Below are 16,948 nucleotides of genomic sequence, written 5' to 3' on the forward strand. Positions count from 1 at the left end.
AAACAACTGGCCTGGGATCTTTCATGTCAAGGCTTTGCAATTGAGAAAGACTAAGAGCCACTGACAGCCATCTGTGACCAAGGAGAATGAAGTGGCTACTGAACATGCACCAGAGTTCTGACTGAATGATCTTTAACAATAGTCAAAAGTGAAACAGGATTTGGGGATTGGATGTTAGAAATGCCTCAATGATAATTTCCAGGCTGTGACTACTGTAGTCAGGGAAGACATACACAACACAGCATTTAAAAGTGACGAAGACATTAGCATCTGATCTACAAAGAGCTGAGGTAACAGTGCTTTGCACTGTAGGCTTGGGAGCATTTCCAAATAGAAGACACACGTGAGAACATACAATACCATGTGGTTTTTATTAGAGTACACATGTGCTGTGCACAGAATAAACATATAAGAAGCAATATCCATGGCATCCTCATCTGCAGTCAGTATCAACATTAACCATGTTCCAGCAACACAGCCAACATCTCATTCATACAAAAGATTCAACTGAAAACACCCCATTCATACAAGAGACTCAACTGAAAATACCTCATTCATACAAGAGACTCAACTGAAAACACCTCATTCATACAAAAGACTCAGCTGAGCGCCAAACAGCATTATGTAGAAGAACAAGAGGAGGAAGTCAGAATATATGGACTCTGCTCTCAAGTCACTTCATTCAAGGAAACCTCAAGTTTTCATATAAAAACCTATACTCTTTTAAAAGAGAAAAATATTTGGATCTCTCCAGTCAATTATTTTTAGTCCTAAGAATGACTTCTTGTTTAGCTGTAATACTAACTGATACTTTAGACTATTGATCATTTATTATAAACCACTTATTTTTACACTTAGAAAAAAACAAAGACAGTTTCAAGGTCAACAGTTGAAGTGCAAAGACTCCAGTTCTGTCACTTACTAGCTGTCCTTGGGAAGCAACTGAGCCTCCGTGTCACCACAGATAGGCAAGATGGCACTCTATGATGCCTTCCCCTCTGCTGTCTCCTCCAAAGTAAGAGAATCCAACCACCACACTACCATCAGCAAACACCACTGTTACTATAGTAACAAGGACAATCTTTAATAATTTCAACATTTTCTAAGAGCAAAAAAGCTGCCGGACAAAACTTCCATGAATTTTTCCTTTTCCTCTCCCTTCCTGCTGCGTGACCCAGATCCTCAGACATAAATACAACAGAGCTTTCCCATAACACAACTCCTACACCCAGAGTAGCTATTGACTCCTTAATTCTTCTCCAGTGTCTGGAGACCTCCCCATCCACTCTAACATCTACCAGCTTCCAAGCCAGCCTACTAGCCACACTAAAGGCTCATTTTCTGCCTATTACCAAAAAAATTAGCATTAAAGGTAATAATTACTTAGCATATCTTAACAGTCTCAAAAGTTTTTAAATCACTAATGTTTGACGAGACACGCTATCATAAATGGCCTTACGAACAATGGGGTTTTCACACCTATCTTCCAAATCTGATAGTTAAGTTAGTGGTAAAACATCCCAAATGGCAACACAGAACTCAGACACTATGGACAGAACTCAACTAAATCTCCTCCACAGCACTGGCTTCATTAAGGCTCCTAGTTGATTTAAGCTTAAAAACTTTATAACCTCAAAACACCCCCCAGGTTCTCAAAGCAGATAAACCATGGCACAAGACAATGGGAACAACAGCCACCTTGCCTAGACTCTCATGTGCCAGGCCCTGCTCAAGAGACTTTCACAGGATCTCTTGTGTGCCAGCCATCTCCAGATGCCTCTCTGCAACAGTGCAGAGGCTTGGCCAAAGGAAAGAGTACTAGTCCCAAGTTCTGCAAAGCTGGAGCCATCCTTCTTGGTTCTCCCACTCACTGCAGACAAGTCAGGACAGATAAACCCCAAAAGGACAGTATTACGGCATAGAAAAGCAGACATATGAGTCCAAGTCCTCCCACAGCAGTGTGTCCTGCTGCTCCAGAGCTGACAAGCCTTCAGAAAGCCTTTGGCCCCATGATCGCGCAACCCTGGAGATAGATATAGGGATCAGAAACTGCCTATTCCTCCCACAGCACACACCTCTTTTTACCTCTTTCATTTGGTCTACAAAGGGCAAAGGAGCACATGTCACATGCCAGACAGTCAGCGGAGACCCACAATAAACAAGGCATCCTGTCTCAAGGGACATTCCAGAAGGTAAGGTAAACTGACCCTAAGTGAGGTACTTTAGATCATCATGGTACATGCACACTATTGTAAAAAGCCTGAAAGGACTGTTCTCCACAGCTCCTGACTGTGTCACTTTGGGAGTGTAAAGTGAGTGCTTGGTGACAATCATGGAGAAACCTGAATTCCATTTTAACCAAACCAATGGGTCTTGGCTACAGGTGTCAACTTGGAAAATTTTAAAACTCTGATGCCCAGGATGCAATTCTAATTAATGAAGGCAGAATATCAAATCTAACTATCTTCTGTGCAGATTCACAAATGACTCCACAGTGGGAAATAAACAGCTGGGTGACTCTGGGCAACCATTCTAACTTTCTGTTTCTTCAAGTCAAATGGAGGGTGACCTTGAACAAGACTTCTACTTTCTCTTCACACTGGTAATCTCAGGGCCTTGCTCAATCCTGAATTCTGATTCATGGGTCTCTATGGAGCCAGAAATCCTTCTCTAACAAGCCCCATAAGACACCAATGTTGTGATTCATGCCACACCTTGACCATTAGGAATCAGATAACCAACTTCAGAGATTAGGATTTAGATTTTAGATCTTCCAGCCCTGGTACTCATCAACTTCCTAATTCTACAAACTAAAAATGTGTTGTACAGACTTTGAGAATCTTTTAAAACTATGCCAGAATATGCAAACAAGCAGCACAGTATCTGCTAAAAGGACCTAAAAGGAGCAATGCCTGCAGAAGCTACACTGCGTTAGGCGAGGAGGCAGTACTGAAAAAACATAATAAGAACATGAGACACAGTTGTTTTAGGGCTGAAATGACAGCTGTGCAGATACAGAACTACAATACAGTAATAAAAACAGGGCAGGAACCGCTCCCTCACCGTGTCTTTTCACAGAGCCTAGGTCAGGATGTCGTACACTTTTGCCATATGCGCACATAGTCCCTAGATGAATTAATAAAATAAAATACTATACAGTAAATGACTAAAGGCCTTGAAAGAGAGAAGGGACAGGAGGAAAGCTCTTTACAGCTGTTGCAGTAAACATCAAGAATGTTAAAACTAGCTCAGGGGCCACAGAGCTTATTAAATCAAAGGGGAAAGCAGCTATATTAAATGTGGTAAGCCACTGTCCCAATTACAAGCAATACATTAAACATTTTTGTCACCTGCTCTATCAAGACTTGAACTGATTCTTGAAAACTCAGTCACTACATATAAGTGACCAGATTAAAGAGAGTAACAGCACCTCACCAGTCTCACAGAGCAGTAGGCATAGTATCTCATGAGTAAGGCAAAGTAAGTTATAAACTATATGTTAATAAGCTCAAGCACCATCAATATCTATATTAGCACATACCAAAGTCCCGAACAAGTGTCCCTGTGTCCCTCATCTCCAAGCAGCAGCTCTGGCATCAATTTCCTTCTATTCGATGGCAGGGATTTCCTGGGTCTCTAAGCTCTTCTGCACTGAGACAGATGAGATGGTACAGACTCATGCCCAGACACTCTAGGAGTCAGGCCAGAAGAGGCTCACTCTCCTGCTCTCACTCTACTGGTGAGAACTAACCACAAAGTCATTCCTGACTGCAGCAGAGAATGCCGAAGAAAAGCACCAGGCTCCGGACCCACTAGCAATCTCAGAATAATGCCATCTGTAAACTGCCTTTAATTGCAAAAGACTCGTTCCTTTCAGAAACATCTTCAAACTAACCTAAAATGCCACCTTTAATCCCTAGGTCATTCTCCATCTAAAGCCAATCCAGCAGTTTTTCTTCCCTGATAAACATTTTCTAACTCCTCAAAATCTGATTGTATATCAAGGGCAGCCCTAAAGAGATTTCTGTCTAGCCTCTTCATTCCATTATCTGCAGTGCTTCATTCAAAGTCTGCCACATAAAAGAAGTTCGGGTATTTCTGGCATTTACAAATGATCACCACTGCCAAGAGTTCAAGGAAAGGAAAGCACAATGCCCTGGGCTTTACTCAAGGCCTCCTTCCTCTGCTAACGTAGCCCTGCCACACCATACTCTGCAGTTACCAGACACTGCTCTGAGATACGGGCTCTTGGCACTCCTGTCCCACATAGCAGAAGATCAGTACCAAGAAGTCTCAGTCCAGCAATGTTGTGGATATTTTTTAGAAGAAGTCATATCTCTTTATTTATTCTAGAAACTGAGCAAAATGAATTGTCACAGACACTAAGAGCCAATATATTAAAATTTTTGGCTATAATACAAGCCTGCTAAATAAGAAAGTACAAGGTCTGTCAAAAGACACACTTCAGAGGCACTCCACGAAATCAGGTTAATGACATCTGAGACTGAAGAACCAACACAAGATGCTTTGTCCTTTTCCTGAACTACAAAGGTCATGGGGGGGGGGGGGTCCTGTACATACAACAGAACAAAAATACTTTGAACTCATCTATCTCACTACCTTTCACAAAATTTGAAATACCCTAAGGGCTACGGTCTACAGAACCCTCACAACACCCTGGAAGGGCAGAGAAAAAAAACAAGGCAAACACCTGCACGGAAAGGGGCCAGTCTAGATGACAGCTCTTCCCTTCCTTCAGCAAGCAAAATAAATGAATGCGACACCAGCTGCTAAGGGAGCTGGAGAACTGAAGACAGGCTCTCCAACAGAGTTTGGTTCAAAGGCAAGCAAGTGTTTTGGACAGACCACAACAAAGCTGCAGACCTAAGCAGTTTCTCAGAACTAGTTTTTGAATGCATCCAGACTGATTCACCATAACCAAAGATGTGGGTAGGTTATAAACTAGCCTCAGAATTGCGTGGGGGGGGGGAGGGATTTACAGATATGATTCATACTATCGTTATAATTTTCGTAAGTTTAATATATTCAACAGTCTAAAAACAATTCAATGTTTAATAAATGTCTTCACTTGTACAAATACTCCAAAGGAACATTCTGAAAACAGTCATGTAAGATCTAAATTGACCCTGTGTTAGTGATACCTGTAAATGCCTCAGAGACGGAGTGAAACATGAACAGAATCATCCATGCCCTCCACCTAACACCACATCATGTCACAAGTGTCATCTCACATGAAATCTTAAATTTAATCCTACTGGTAGCAGCAGACATATGGCCATTCTAGAAAAAGGACAAGAGCAAGTCTGGGCACTTGACTTGATCACTGGCGGAGAGACAAGCTCCCTGTACAACTCCTCACCAAGAAGAACTTGGGAATGCTGCCCCACCAAGCAAGTTCCCAGAGTAGGAGTAGGAAAAGTGAACAGGCTAAAGCAAGGCAGTCCTCAGTGCAAATCTTGTCTAAAGATCTTCAGGACTGGGGCTGGAGAGATGGCTCAGCGGTTAAGAGCATTGCCTGCTCTTCCAAAGGTCCTGAGTTCAATTCCCAGCAACCACATGGTGGCTCACAACCATCTGTAAAGAGATCTGGTGCCCTCTTCTGGCCTGCAGGCATACTAAATAAATAAATAAATATTTAAAAAGATAATTAAAAAAAAAGATCTTCAGGACTTTTCAAGCATTTTCTGGATTATGAACCTTACCATTCATCACCTATCACTACAGCCCTAAAACTAAATCTAAAGGGAAAAAATGACACTGTTTCCACAAAAGCAATGAGACACAGGCCAGGACAATGGCAACATGCCTGCCCTAACCCCAGCAGGAGCGTAGAAGCAAGGAGCCTCAATGTGAATACAGCAGAACTAGGAAGGTCCATGTGCATCACCTCACCTTTTTTACTGAGAAAAGTGGCTTTAGACCCACAATCCTAGCATGGCTACCACTAAACTACTCAGAGTTCTAACAAGCTTAGTTTTCAGACGGCCAAGCCCTGGGAAGATCAGTGGCAACAAATCCAAAGGGAAGAAAACAGTGCGAAAATCCTACACATACACAGAAGCAAGAGTGGTGGGACAGCAAGGACAAGTTTTGTTGGTTTGTTTTTTAAAACAATAAAAATTGGACACAAGGTTTAGAAAGGTGCAGCAGCTTGGGCTCATCTGCTATAAAAGCAAATGTTCCACTCACGGCCCCAAAATAGCACAATGTTAGACACAGCCCAGTTCCACAACTTACATACAACACAATGAAACCAAGTTAGCAGAGAAAATGCCATTAAATGCCATGCATTCTATGTATTATCAGGGCAAAAGAGCAGTCTTGTCCCTTTGTTTGTGTGACATATAAAATACATCCAAATGGATTGACTCTTCTCATTCCCAACAACATCCTGATACAGATGGAGGAAGACACCTGCACTGGCCAGTGGCCTCAGGTATGCAAGTCTACTTTAGCAAGGGAGATGATCAGGGTCAGTTACAAGACAGCAATGCTAATGACATGAAATGGGATATATGTATGTCCCTAGTGCAGTGATACAAGTACCTGAAAAGCATGATACATGGTCACATCTTAATCTTCATCTGCAAAATCTCTTTCAAACTTCCCATCACTCCAAGTTCCCATCCTACCACCTGCATCCAAAGGACCTCCACTTGAAGCACTAATGTCTCCTAGTCACACTATCCCTCCCTCCTATTGTAGGGCATAAACTTCACGACGGACCTACTACAATTCCCACTCTGATGTTGACATCTTCATACAGTCTTAAGCCTTGAGTGTATTTGCTTTACACCAGTACAGCTTTTGTTTCCTGGGTGAAACAGATTGTGACTTCTATCATCTTGCTACCCAGGCTCTTCTTCATTGGCTGGTAGAGGAAAATGCCAAGTGGGAGAGGCTCATTAACAGGAATGAGGGTAGCCTCCCACTAAGTGAATCCTTAGATGACCCTGGGAGCTTGGAAGCTGATCCTTCCCCATGAGAGCCCAGCCCTGACTAACACCGAAATGGCTGATAGGTTCATGAGGCCCTAGGCACCACTTAGCCACACCCTTCTGAACTTCAGACCCACAAAGAACCTTAGGGTAATAGCTGTCATGTTCTAAGCGGCAGTTTGTGGTCAGTAGATTAACTATACGGCCACAGCCCAACAGGTACGGCTGCCCCGTTTTTGTTTATCTCCTTAAACAATCATTTCACTATCATTTCCTTGGATAATCTGCATTCACCACCAAAATTCATTTTTTTAATGAGTGTTTGGCCCTCATTTGAGTCTCTGCACCACTTACGTGCCTGATGCAGAGGCCTAAAAAGGGTGTCAGATTCCTGGAACTGGCATTTCAGAAGGCTGTGATCTGTCTACCGTGTAGGTATTGAGAAACACCTGGGTCCTCTACAAGCGCAGCCAGTGCTCTTAACCACTGAACCACCTCTCCAGCCCTGCCACTAAAATTCTCCAAAGAATCACTCACCTATCTCTCTCTACTCCTCTCTTCTCTTCCGCTCTGACAGCAACATGACAACTATGACCCATTCCCAAGCCTCATACACAGTGACCTCGCTTTCTGTGCGGCTGTCTCTCTGGCCATTCATTCCCAGCCTGTGTTTATTCTCTTCCCCTTTCTACCTTCAAATGCCTTCTCTTTCCCCATGGCTACCTCAAGCACTACACAGAGTTTTCCTAATTCTTTTGCAATCATTCACTCTATCCAATCAAATTGCAGCTACTGCTCTGGATGGAGGGACTCCACACTGAATCAGTCCAGCAAGGCTATGGCTTCTATGGAGTTTATGATTCCGCAGAAACCTCCAAATGAACTCACCATTTTCCACGTTGCCCTGTGCCAAGACTGCTTGCCATGAATTTTAATGGCAAAGTCCCCTTGCTGTCTGACAATGCCATGAAGAAACAAAATATGCTGGATTAAACCTTGGGCCCACATTTCCAGTGTGGCTATGTGTGCACATACTTTTGCATCATCTTTCTCTTGCACTCACGTCTCACTTTGGCCTGTCCAAGATGTGGTTCAAAATTTAGGAGGCATCTTCTATCAAGGCCTACATTCATTCGCTTATACAGTGTGTGTATGTGTGTGTGTATAAGAGAGCATGTGCGCATACTAAGGCCCACTAGCTCTTTCTTCAATCAAACACTATCAAGAGTTCTTGTCAGGCATGGTTTCCTCTAGACACTGATCAAACCTGCTTTGTTCATCAGCTTATTTCTCAACAAATGACGTGAAATCCAGATACTCACACCCATCCTCCAGAAATATGTATGTAACTGAGGAAAAAGAAGAGTGAGCAAAGCAACCCCAAGGCTGTGAACAGAAAAGCAGAGTGTTGTGGCATGCTGATAGCCAGTGTGGATAGAGGAGAAGCCAAGAAGGCGTATATGAGTCTCATCTAAACAGAAACCCAGAGTCAGACAGGTAGAGCCATCAATCAAGCACATGTGAGCTGGGGGCTCACATGCATTCTGGGGAAGGGGCACCCTTCTAGATCAAAACTAGATGTGTCCTTGTCTATAGCCATGAGAAAGTACAGATCCCCCACACAATCATAATCTGAAAACTTCAACATGGTGTGTGTGTAGCTGAGCTGTGTGTAAAGTGGAGCCAAAGAGGCCTCATTAGTTCCTTAAAGGAGAACCAACTTTATCCAATCGATTCTCCTCTTCTACTGAAAACAAAAATAAACTTTAAAAGTTACAGGGTCAGAATATAACCCAAAAATCTCTACATATCTAAAATACCAGCCCATCTGGTCACCCGGAACTCTTTCTATAATTCTTTCCACAGTTATGCTACACAAGCCCTCTAAAGTTTTCTCCAAAAGCCTTCACCCTCTCAGGTTAGCCTTCATTCTATATTACATCTGCCTTGAGAGCACTGAATCCCACCTGTAGTTCACATGACAACTTGACTAATATCAAGCTCCCCCCATTCCTCCCACCACCTCCATTTGCTCTGTGAGGGCAGGAATGGAGGCTGTCTGTCCTTTCCTGAGCTTTGCACAGACACTGTTATTATCTGCTGAGTAAATGACTTCACTCAAAAGAACAGTAACACATGCCCCACAGTAAATACAAGAATATCCTCTGCCTCCAACAACGTTCCACCTCCAATAATTAGACATAAACACACACACACACACAATATGTTCTTTATTAACCAGAACGCCAATTTTTTTCCTATAGAGGCAAACTACCAACAAACTTTCAGATCAAAGGAACACACAGGCTGTAGCACAGCTGCTTGCTGTCGAATACTCTGCAAAGACAGCTCATTGCCTTGATAAATTCAGGTAGCAGTATGCTTATAAGGTGAGATGCTCCACTTCCTGAGCTAAGCAGGAGTTACAAAGCATACAGGCAGATCCATCAGCAGGATTTTAACTCCCCAAATAGATACAGATTTAACATAATCTCAATTGCATTTTCTTTAGAAACTGGAAAGTTGATTCTAATATTCAAATAAACACAGGAATGTGTTATAGCCAAAGCAATCCTAAAAAAGAACACAGCTGGAGGCTTGCAAACCCAGCACTCAGGATGCTGAAGCAGTAGGATTGCAGAGGCCAACCTAAAGTACATCAAAACGTCCCTCAAAACAAAACAAATGCCGTCTCATAAAGCTCTAGTTACAGGACAAACGTGTAGGGAGAGCAAATGAGGGCTGATGCGCCAGAAAAAAACTTTCACATTGACAGTCAAACCACTTTCAACAAGGGTAAGACACTTCAATGAGGAAAGAACAGTGTTTTTCAGCAAACAGTACTACACAACTGGCAAATGGACATCCACAAAGAACTAGAAGTCTACCTCACACCACAAATAAAAACTAACATGAAAATGAACCAGAGATCTAAACATGAGAGCTAATGCTACAAATTTAAGAAAGGATGGATGTAGGGTTTCATAACCCTGAATGAGGCCATGGTTTCCTAACTGTGACACCAACTGATAGATAGTACCTTATCAACTTGCAAAGTTCTATACTTCAACAGACAACCAAGAAGGTAAAAAGACAGCCCACTAAGTAGAGGAAAAGATCTGGTTAAGAACTGTTATTAAAAATATAGAAAAAAAAAACTTACAATTCAGCAGGAAAAAAAAACTGACTCTACAAAAAAATAAATCAGGCAGACATACATACAACCAATACCTATGAACAGACACCATCATCAGTAATCAGGGAAATACAAATTAAAACTACAATGACTGTCAACTCCCATCTGTAAGAACAGCAAAAGTAACAAAGATGGGCAATCAGTAGCCAAGTGTTAGCAAGAGGAGAAACCAGAATCTTCAGCTCTGCTGGTGGGAGCACCAGGAGAGCAGCCACAGTGCAGAGAATCCAGGTTAAAAGCAGAGTAAACTGTAAAACAGCACTTCCCCTTTAGGCACGCTACTCAAGAGAAGAGAAAACATGCCTACACCAAACTTTTCCCAGGTTCCCAGCTGCAATTCCTAACAAGAAAGATACATGCTCACTTACTGATGAACAGACACTCAGGATGTGGCAGACAATTACTTATAGGGTATGTGACACCCAGAAACATAAACTTCAGAGTATCATCCCATCAGAAACTTGACAGCCACACAACACAAAACAGAGTCCAGAACAAACACACCAAGACAGGAGGCAGATTAGTAACTGCCCAAGTCATAAAACACAGAATGTCTCAAAAAATATACAAAATATTATTTGTATTACTGTACAAAATGCTGGATTCCCTTGTGACATTTTCATACATATACGCAGTGTGCTTTGATTTTAGCAGATTTTTCTTTCTGGAGTGATGAGAATGCTGTGGATTTATGCATTGGAGACATCAGCATGATTGTTAATATACCAAAGAACAAAAATGGCCATCAAGTCTATGTGATGATATATGAAGTCTACCTTAACAAAGTTGTTGTTTTTTTTAAAGGAATCAAGCCAGTGTAGTGACACTTTTAATTCCAGCATTTAGGAAGTAGAGGTAGGAAGATCAGGAGTTCGAAGCCAGCCTCATTTATATACAGAGTTCTAGGACAGCCTCAGCTCCCCAAGACTGTATCTCAAAAAAGGAAAAAGAAACACACACACAAACACACACACAGAACCAATTCCTTTTAACTACTGAGACTCCTTACACTTCCACCTTTTAAGCAGGGCACAATACTGAGCATGCTTCCCTGCATACAATCTACTCAAGGTCAACACTATGAAACATCAATTGCTAAACCCCTCTAGATGTAGAAAGTTCACAGGCTCTCCACCCCTTACAGTCTTCCAAAGTGTTCTTTCAAGTCTTCAATTTGCTTTCGGTAATGCTATGAGAAATCAGGAGAAGCAAGAGATAAGGGACAGTAAAGAGATGTGAAGGAAAGACCCAATGAGGTGCACACAAGTGGCCACAGACCCTAAGACATCTGAGCTCTTCTCATACCCATTCTCGGGCACTATTTTTAATTAGGAATATACATGTATGTGTGCAGAGGTTAGCGGCATCAGATTTCTAGAGCTGGAGTCACAGGCAGTTGTAAGCCATGTAACATGGATGCTGGGAACCAAACCCTAGCCCAAGCACTCAAGTGCAGAGCCATCTCTCCAGCATGTCTTCCACGTTTACCTAAGGATGCAGAACACCAACCACTAAGCTGATTGCCCACAACCAGGGGAAAGAAAATGAAGCCTACCCAAAGATCCGAACCATGAGACCTCTGCTGACGGTGACACGCACCCCCAAAACACCTTGCCTTAACACCCAAGGGCAAAGAATACACAAATCACTATATGCTGGTTGTCCCATTTTGAACACTCAAAGCACAAGCTTTGAATAGTCACAACACCCACCCACTAGTGATTTATTTCTCATACACCAAGGATGGTTGGCCAAGCCCCTCAATCTCCAATCTGTAGCTACAATGCACATTCCTCCTTACATTTATTTATTTGTTTGTTTGTGATGTGTGCCTTTGTGCGAAGATCAGAAGATGACTTGCAGGAAGTCGGTTCTTTCCTTTTACCATGTGGTTCAGGGGATCATATTCAGGTGGTCAGGCTTAGTGGCACACACCTTTATCCACTAAGCTGTCTTGCCAGTCTACAGTATCTTTTACACTGCTTGGTGGAGTCAATTTAAGGTGCCATGACCATAACCCCTTCTCACAATCTCTTCTCTGCTTAACCCCTCTATGTAACTAGCAGGTCACTCATCCTAGCCCACCTCCACCAGGACAAACAACTAACCTATGGACACAAAGCAGGCTTCAGTCTAATTCTGTCTTGAGCATTTCTGTATCTACTGAGCCATCAAAGGTGAAGTGAGATGACAGTGAGTACCAGAGTCAAGACATGCATGAGGGCCTTGACATGAAAACCGGGATACCAGCTCAGCCCCAAGTGTCTCTAGAGAAAACCTCCAGTGCAGACACACCAGGGACAGTCCCAGACTATCCTGCTGCTTCACTAACTGTCTCAGAAACTCAGTCTCTGCTCCAGACTAGATCTGCCCCCACTTAGCCTGTCCTAAGTGGCTGGGTTTCTTACAACCCAAACTGTGCTAACTGGTTTTGAGATAAGACTTCACTATGTATGGCTGGTCTGGAACTCACTATAAAGACCTGGCTGCCTAACCTAGAATGCATTACAGGCTTAAAAATGAGACATCACCGTGGCTTTCTCTTCTTTTAAAAGGTGGTAAAATATACCCAACACACAATTTACAGTTGTAGCCATTTTTGAACACATGATTTGGTGGCAGTAAGTAGTAAGTCCACGCACACTGTCCCATCATTTATCACTGCTTACTTTTAAAACACTCAGAAAGACCACAGGTTTTTATTATTTTACTGAACCAACAGTTCTACCTCTTCACCAAATGGCAAGAGCAAGGAACCTCTGCAGGGCAGAACTGGCAGGCTGTGCAGAAGGTAATAAAGAGCAGTCCCTACAACTGGAGCACCAGAGCAGGTAATGGCATGGCATAACCAGAGGGCAGCGGAACTAAGCTGACAGGGTGTGCTCACAAGCTAAGAGGTCATCCTGTCACCACCCTTGCATCAGAGGACACTTGCACAAGCACCAATGGTTCACTAGAATAATGTGACTGGTACAGAAAACAGATATCTCTTCCCACTGAAATGCCTGCAGTAAATTCTGGGCTCTAAATTCGGTCAAGTAATCTATGATCAATTTCTGGAGGACCCCTAGAAAGAAAGACAAGTACTTCAAAAGCTCTGAGTACCCACTCACCACCTTTCCACTTGTTATAGCTTTCTTTTTTAGCACAACAGCTTCCATCAATAAAATTAAATGAGGAAGAAACCTCCAACAAAGCTTTGTCAAAGCCAACAAACTCAGCCAGCATATTTCATAACAGTAGAGATGGAAGGACAAGGCAAGGAATATTTACAAGAACACCAGGAACTTGAACTTGCCCCCCTGTATCTTTCAGTATAAAAGAAACTTAAAAAGTGAATTATGTTCAAGGCCTCCCGAAACTGCCGACCTGGAGAATCCAGCCGGGGATTGTGTCCAAGTAAAAACGCTATACTATCAATTGCTGTAGACCACGGCAACTCCCCAACCCACGAGTTTAACAGGAAGAGTCTGTGTTTACTGAATTACTGGCAATCAATACATTTTAATAACACTTAATCAACTCCAAAAAACATAGTTAAATTAATATAAATACATAAATACTACCTTGAACATACATATCTGAAGTCAGAAAATACTTTTTCAACTGAAGTTTATATATATATATTCCAAAACTATAAACCCTTATCCATACCTAAAGACAGAGGATACCTAAGAAGACTGAGTGTTTCAGTGTTGACATCTTCATTAAAATCTTACAATATTTTACTTTCTTGATTGTAAATACGATGGGGGGGGGCTCTATGAACAGCAAGCAGAAAGGAGGTACAGCAAAGGCTATACTTCAAATTCCCCTTACATGGTTTGAGCCTACAAATTTATTCTAGATCTGGTATTGGCATTTTAAAAGGACAGGTTCCACAGAGCAGTCTAGTATCAGCAAGGCAGCTGCAAAGTGATATATATATATATATATCCACCTTCACTTTCTTATCATCAGAATGGGATTAGAATGGGTAGAACTTTCAGAGGTCACTTCTAGGACATCCCTTTATATCAACATCACGACAATCTCCTCACAATCATTATTAACTAACTCATGTCACAGAGCTGAAGTCTGAGAAAGACACAATGAGAAGAGCCAGAGTAAAAAATAACAAATGGATGGGAACTGTCTGATAAAGACAAGAGGTAGGAGGCCAAAGAGAGAGGCTTCTACCTCCTGGCCGCAAAAGTAACAGCAAAATCAGCAGAAATGCCTGCTGGTGGGGCTCCTTAGTTCACAATCAGTCCAGCTACTTTCAGGAAGGAAGAACAGCACTACCCAGGAACCAAAGGGACTTTTTTCCTCTGGGGTTGATTCAGGGTAGGCCAAGGATAATAATGCCAATGCCATGAGGCCTGTCCAGTAAGTGCGGTCTAATCATTGCAGTCCCCAACTTTTCAGAAATCCTACAGAGCTACACGGTTTTGAAAATTATGAAATTTTACCATTAAATAATTCTTTCTTGGGGCCAGTAATATAGTTCAGTCAGTCAGTAAAGCACTTTCCACCAATCCTGATGGACCAGAATTTGAGTTCAGCAAGTGTAGCAGGGTTTCTTTAAACATCTAGCCCCCAAATCATGACTTGGAGACTTACTCTTAACTATGAATGTTTGACCTTAACTTAGGCTTGTTTTTAGCTAGGTTTTACTCCTTTAACTTAAATTAACCCATTTCTGTTCATCTATGTGTTGCCCTGAGGCGCGTTTACCTCATCTACATACTGTCTATCCTGCTTTTTCCTGATTCCGGCTGGCTGGCTGGCTGGCTGGCTCCCCCCCCCCCTTCTTTCTTCCCACCAGCCTTGCCTAGCCTTCCTGTCTAACTATTGGCAGTTCAGCTTTCTATTAGACCACTCAGGTGCCTCAGGCAGGCAAGGTAAAACAGCAACACATCTTTACATAATTAAACAAGTGCAGCATAAACAAAAGCAACACACCTTTATATAGTTAGAAAGATGTAACACACTGTGACATAGTTAAACAATTATTCTACAACACAAGCAAAGGTAACACATTTTTACTTTATTCAACTAATATTCTAGGCTAGGTGGTGGTGGCACACATCTTTAATCCCAGAGGAAGGCAGAGGAAGGCTGTTTTCTGTGAGTTCAAGGCCAGCCACAACAAGTAAGTTGTCCCCTCACCTAACCATGTCTCCCCCTACCATATAAATAAATGTTTAAAGGGGGGGAGGGGAGGGAGCCTGGGCTAGAGGCTAGAGAGTTGACTAGGCTAGGTACTTGAGAGCAAACACTGCTCTTAATGGACTCTAGATTAGTTCCCAGCACCATGTCAGTGTCTCACAACCACCTGTAACTCCAACTCCAGCAGGTTCCAGCATCCTCTTTGGGCCTCCAAAGGCTTAGCACGCACTCTCATGCATGTAAGCCTGTGTGCACACTCATGTGCACGCATGCACACACACACATAACTAAAAATATAGTCTTTAAAAAACAATCCCTAGGGCTGGAGAAATGGCTCAGTGGTTAAGAACACAGACTGTTCTTCCAGAGAACCCAGGTTTGATTCCCACATCCTCATGGTATTCACAACTCTCTATATAACTACAGTTCCGGGGATCCAATGCACTCTTCTGGTTTCCAAGGTCACCCAGGCACAGAAGTTGGTACATACACAAACACACATGCAAGGAAAACCAAAAGACATAAAATTTAAAATTTTAAGAACAAAATCTAAATAAAAAATAATTCAGGCTGGAGAGACGGCTCAGTGGTTAATCACACGGGATGCTCTTTCAAAGGACCTGGGTTAAATTGCCAGCACCCACATGGCAGATTAAAACTGTCAATAACTCCAGTTCCAGGGAATCTAATACTCTCTTACCAATGCATTAATTAAATGCAATATGTAAATAAAATTAAATAAATTAAAAAAATAAAATGACATCTTATTATAAAGAAATATATAAATGAATGAATGAATAGAAGAAATTCCTATCTTCAACATTACAAATAAGACAGGGGTGTAGTTGAGTGGTAGAGTATTTGTTAGTATCCACAGAGCCCTGTGTCTTACTCCCAGTATTTCAAGAGGGAAAGTTATATTCATACAATTATTTTTTACACAAATTTTATATATACATACACAATCATATGCACATAAGAATGATATACTATCTCGTAACTGTATATTACATTTAAATAATGTCAAAACCGTTCAACTCTTAGGAAAAATAAAAAATGTCGTATGTGCTTTCAAATGCATCTCCAGAAGTGAAATTTCTTCCTCCTTAGTACATATACAAAAAAAATAAATTAAAAAAACCCTGGCTCACAGATAAGTCTGTTATCATCAGACAACTCAGTTCAACATAAAGGCACATGAAGCTTCAGCTGTTTAAGGATACAAGGAGTTAGATGTATCTATAAGTTGTCACATGGATTAAAATGCTGTCCCAGGGGTCAGTTCAGTCAGTAAAGTGCTTTTGTACCCATATGAAAACTGGGTGCACCAGCATACTTCCACCACTGGGAAGTAGATACAGGTGGCTCCTTGGGGCTTTCTGGCCTGCCACTCTAGCCAGTGAGTTCCAGGCTAAATGACAAAACTGCTCCCAAAGAGCTGGAAGACACCACACCAAAAGCTAACTTCTGATCTGATCCCCATATACATTAATTGTTTACTTAAAATTTTTTTTTTTCGAGACAGGGTTTCTCCGTAGCTTTTTTGGTTCCTGTCCTGGAACTAGCTCTTGTAGTCCAGGCTGGCCTCGAACTCAGAGAGATCCACCTGCCTCTGCCTCCCGAGTGCTGGGATTAAAGGCGT

At 42.1% G+C, this 16,948-nt stretch overlaps 1 protein-coding gene across 22 annotated transcripts in view; it reads right to left on the bottom strand.

Annotated features, from left to right (window-relative positions):
* The window catches only part of Camta1 (calmodulin binding transcription activator 1), an 826,088-nt gene that overhangs the window by 799,049 nt on the left and 10,091 nt on the right, over positions 1-16,948 (bottom strand). The window lies entirely within an intron of this gene.

The sequence above is a fragment of the Microtus pennsylvanicus genome, chromosome 13 (assembly GCF_037038515.1).
Source record: "Microtus pennsylvanicus isolate mMicPen1 chromosome 13, mMicPen1.hap1, whole genome shotgun sequence".
NCBI lineage: Eukaryota > Metazoa > Chordata > Mammalia > Rodentia > Cricetidae > Microtus > Microtus pennsylvanicus.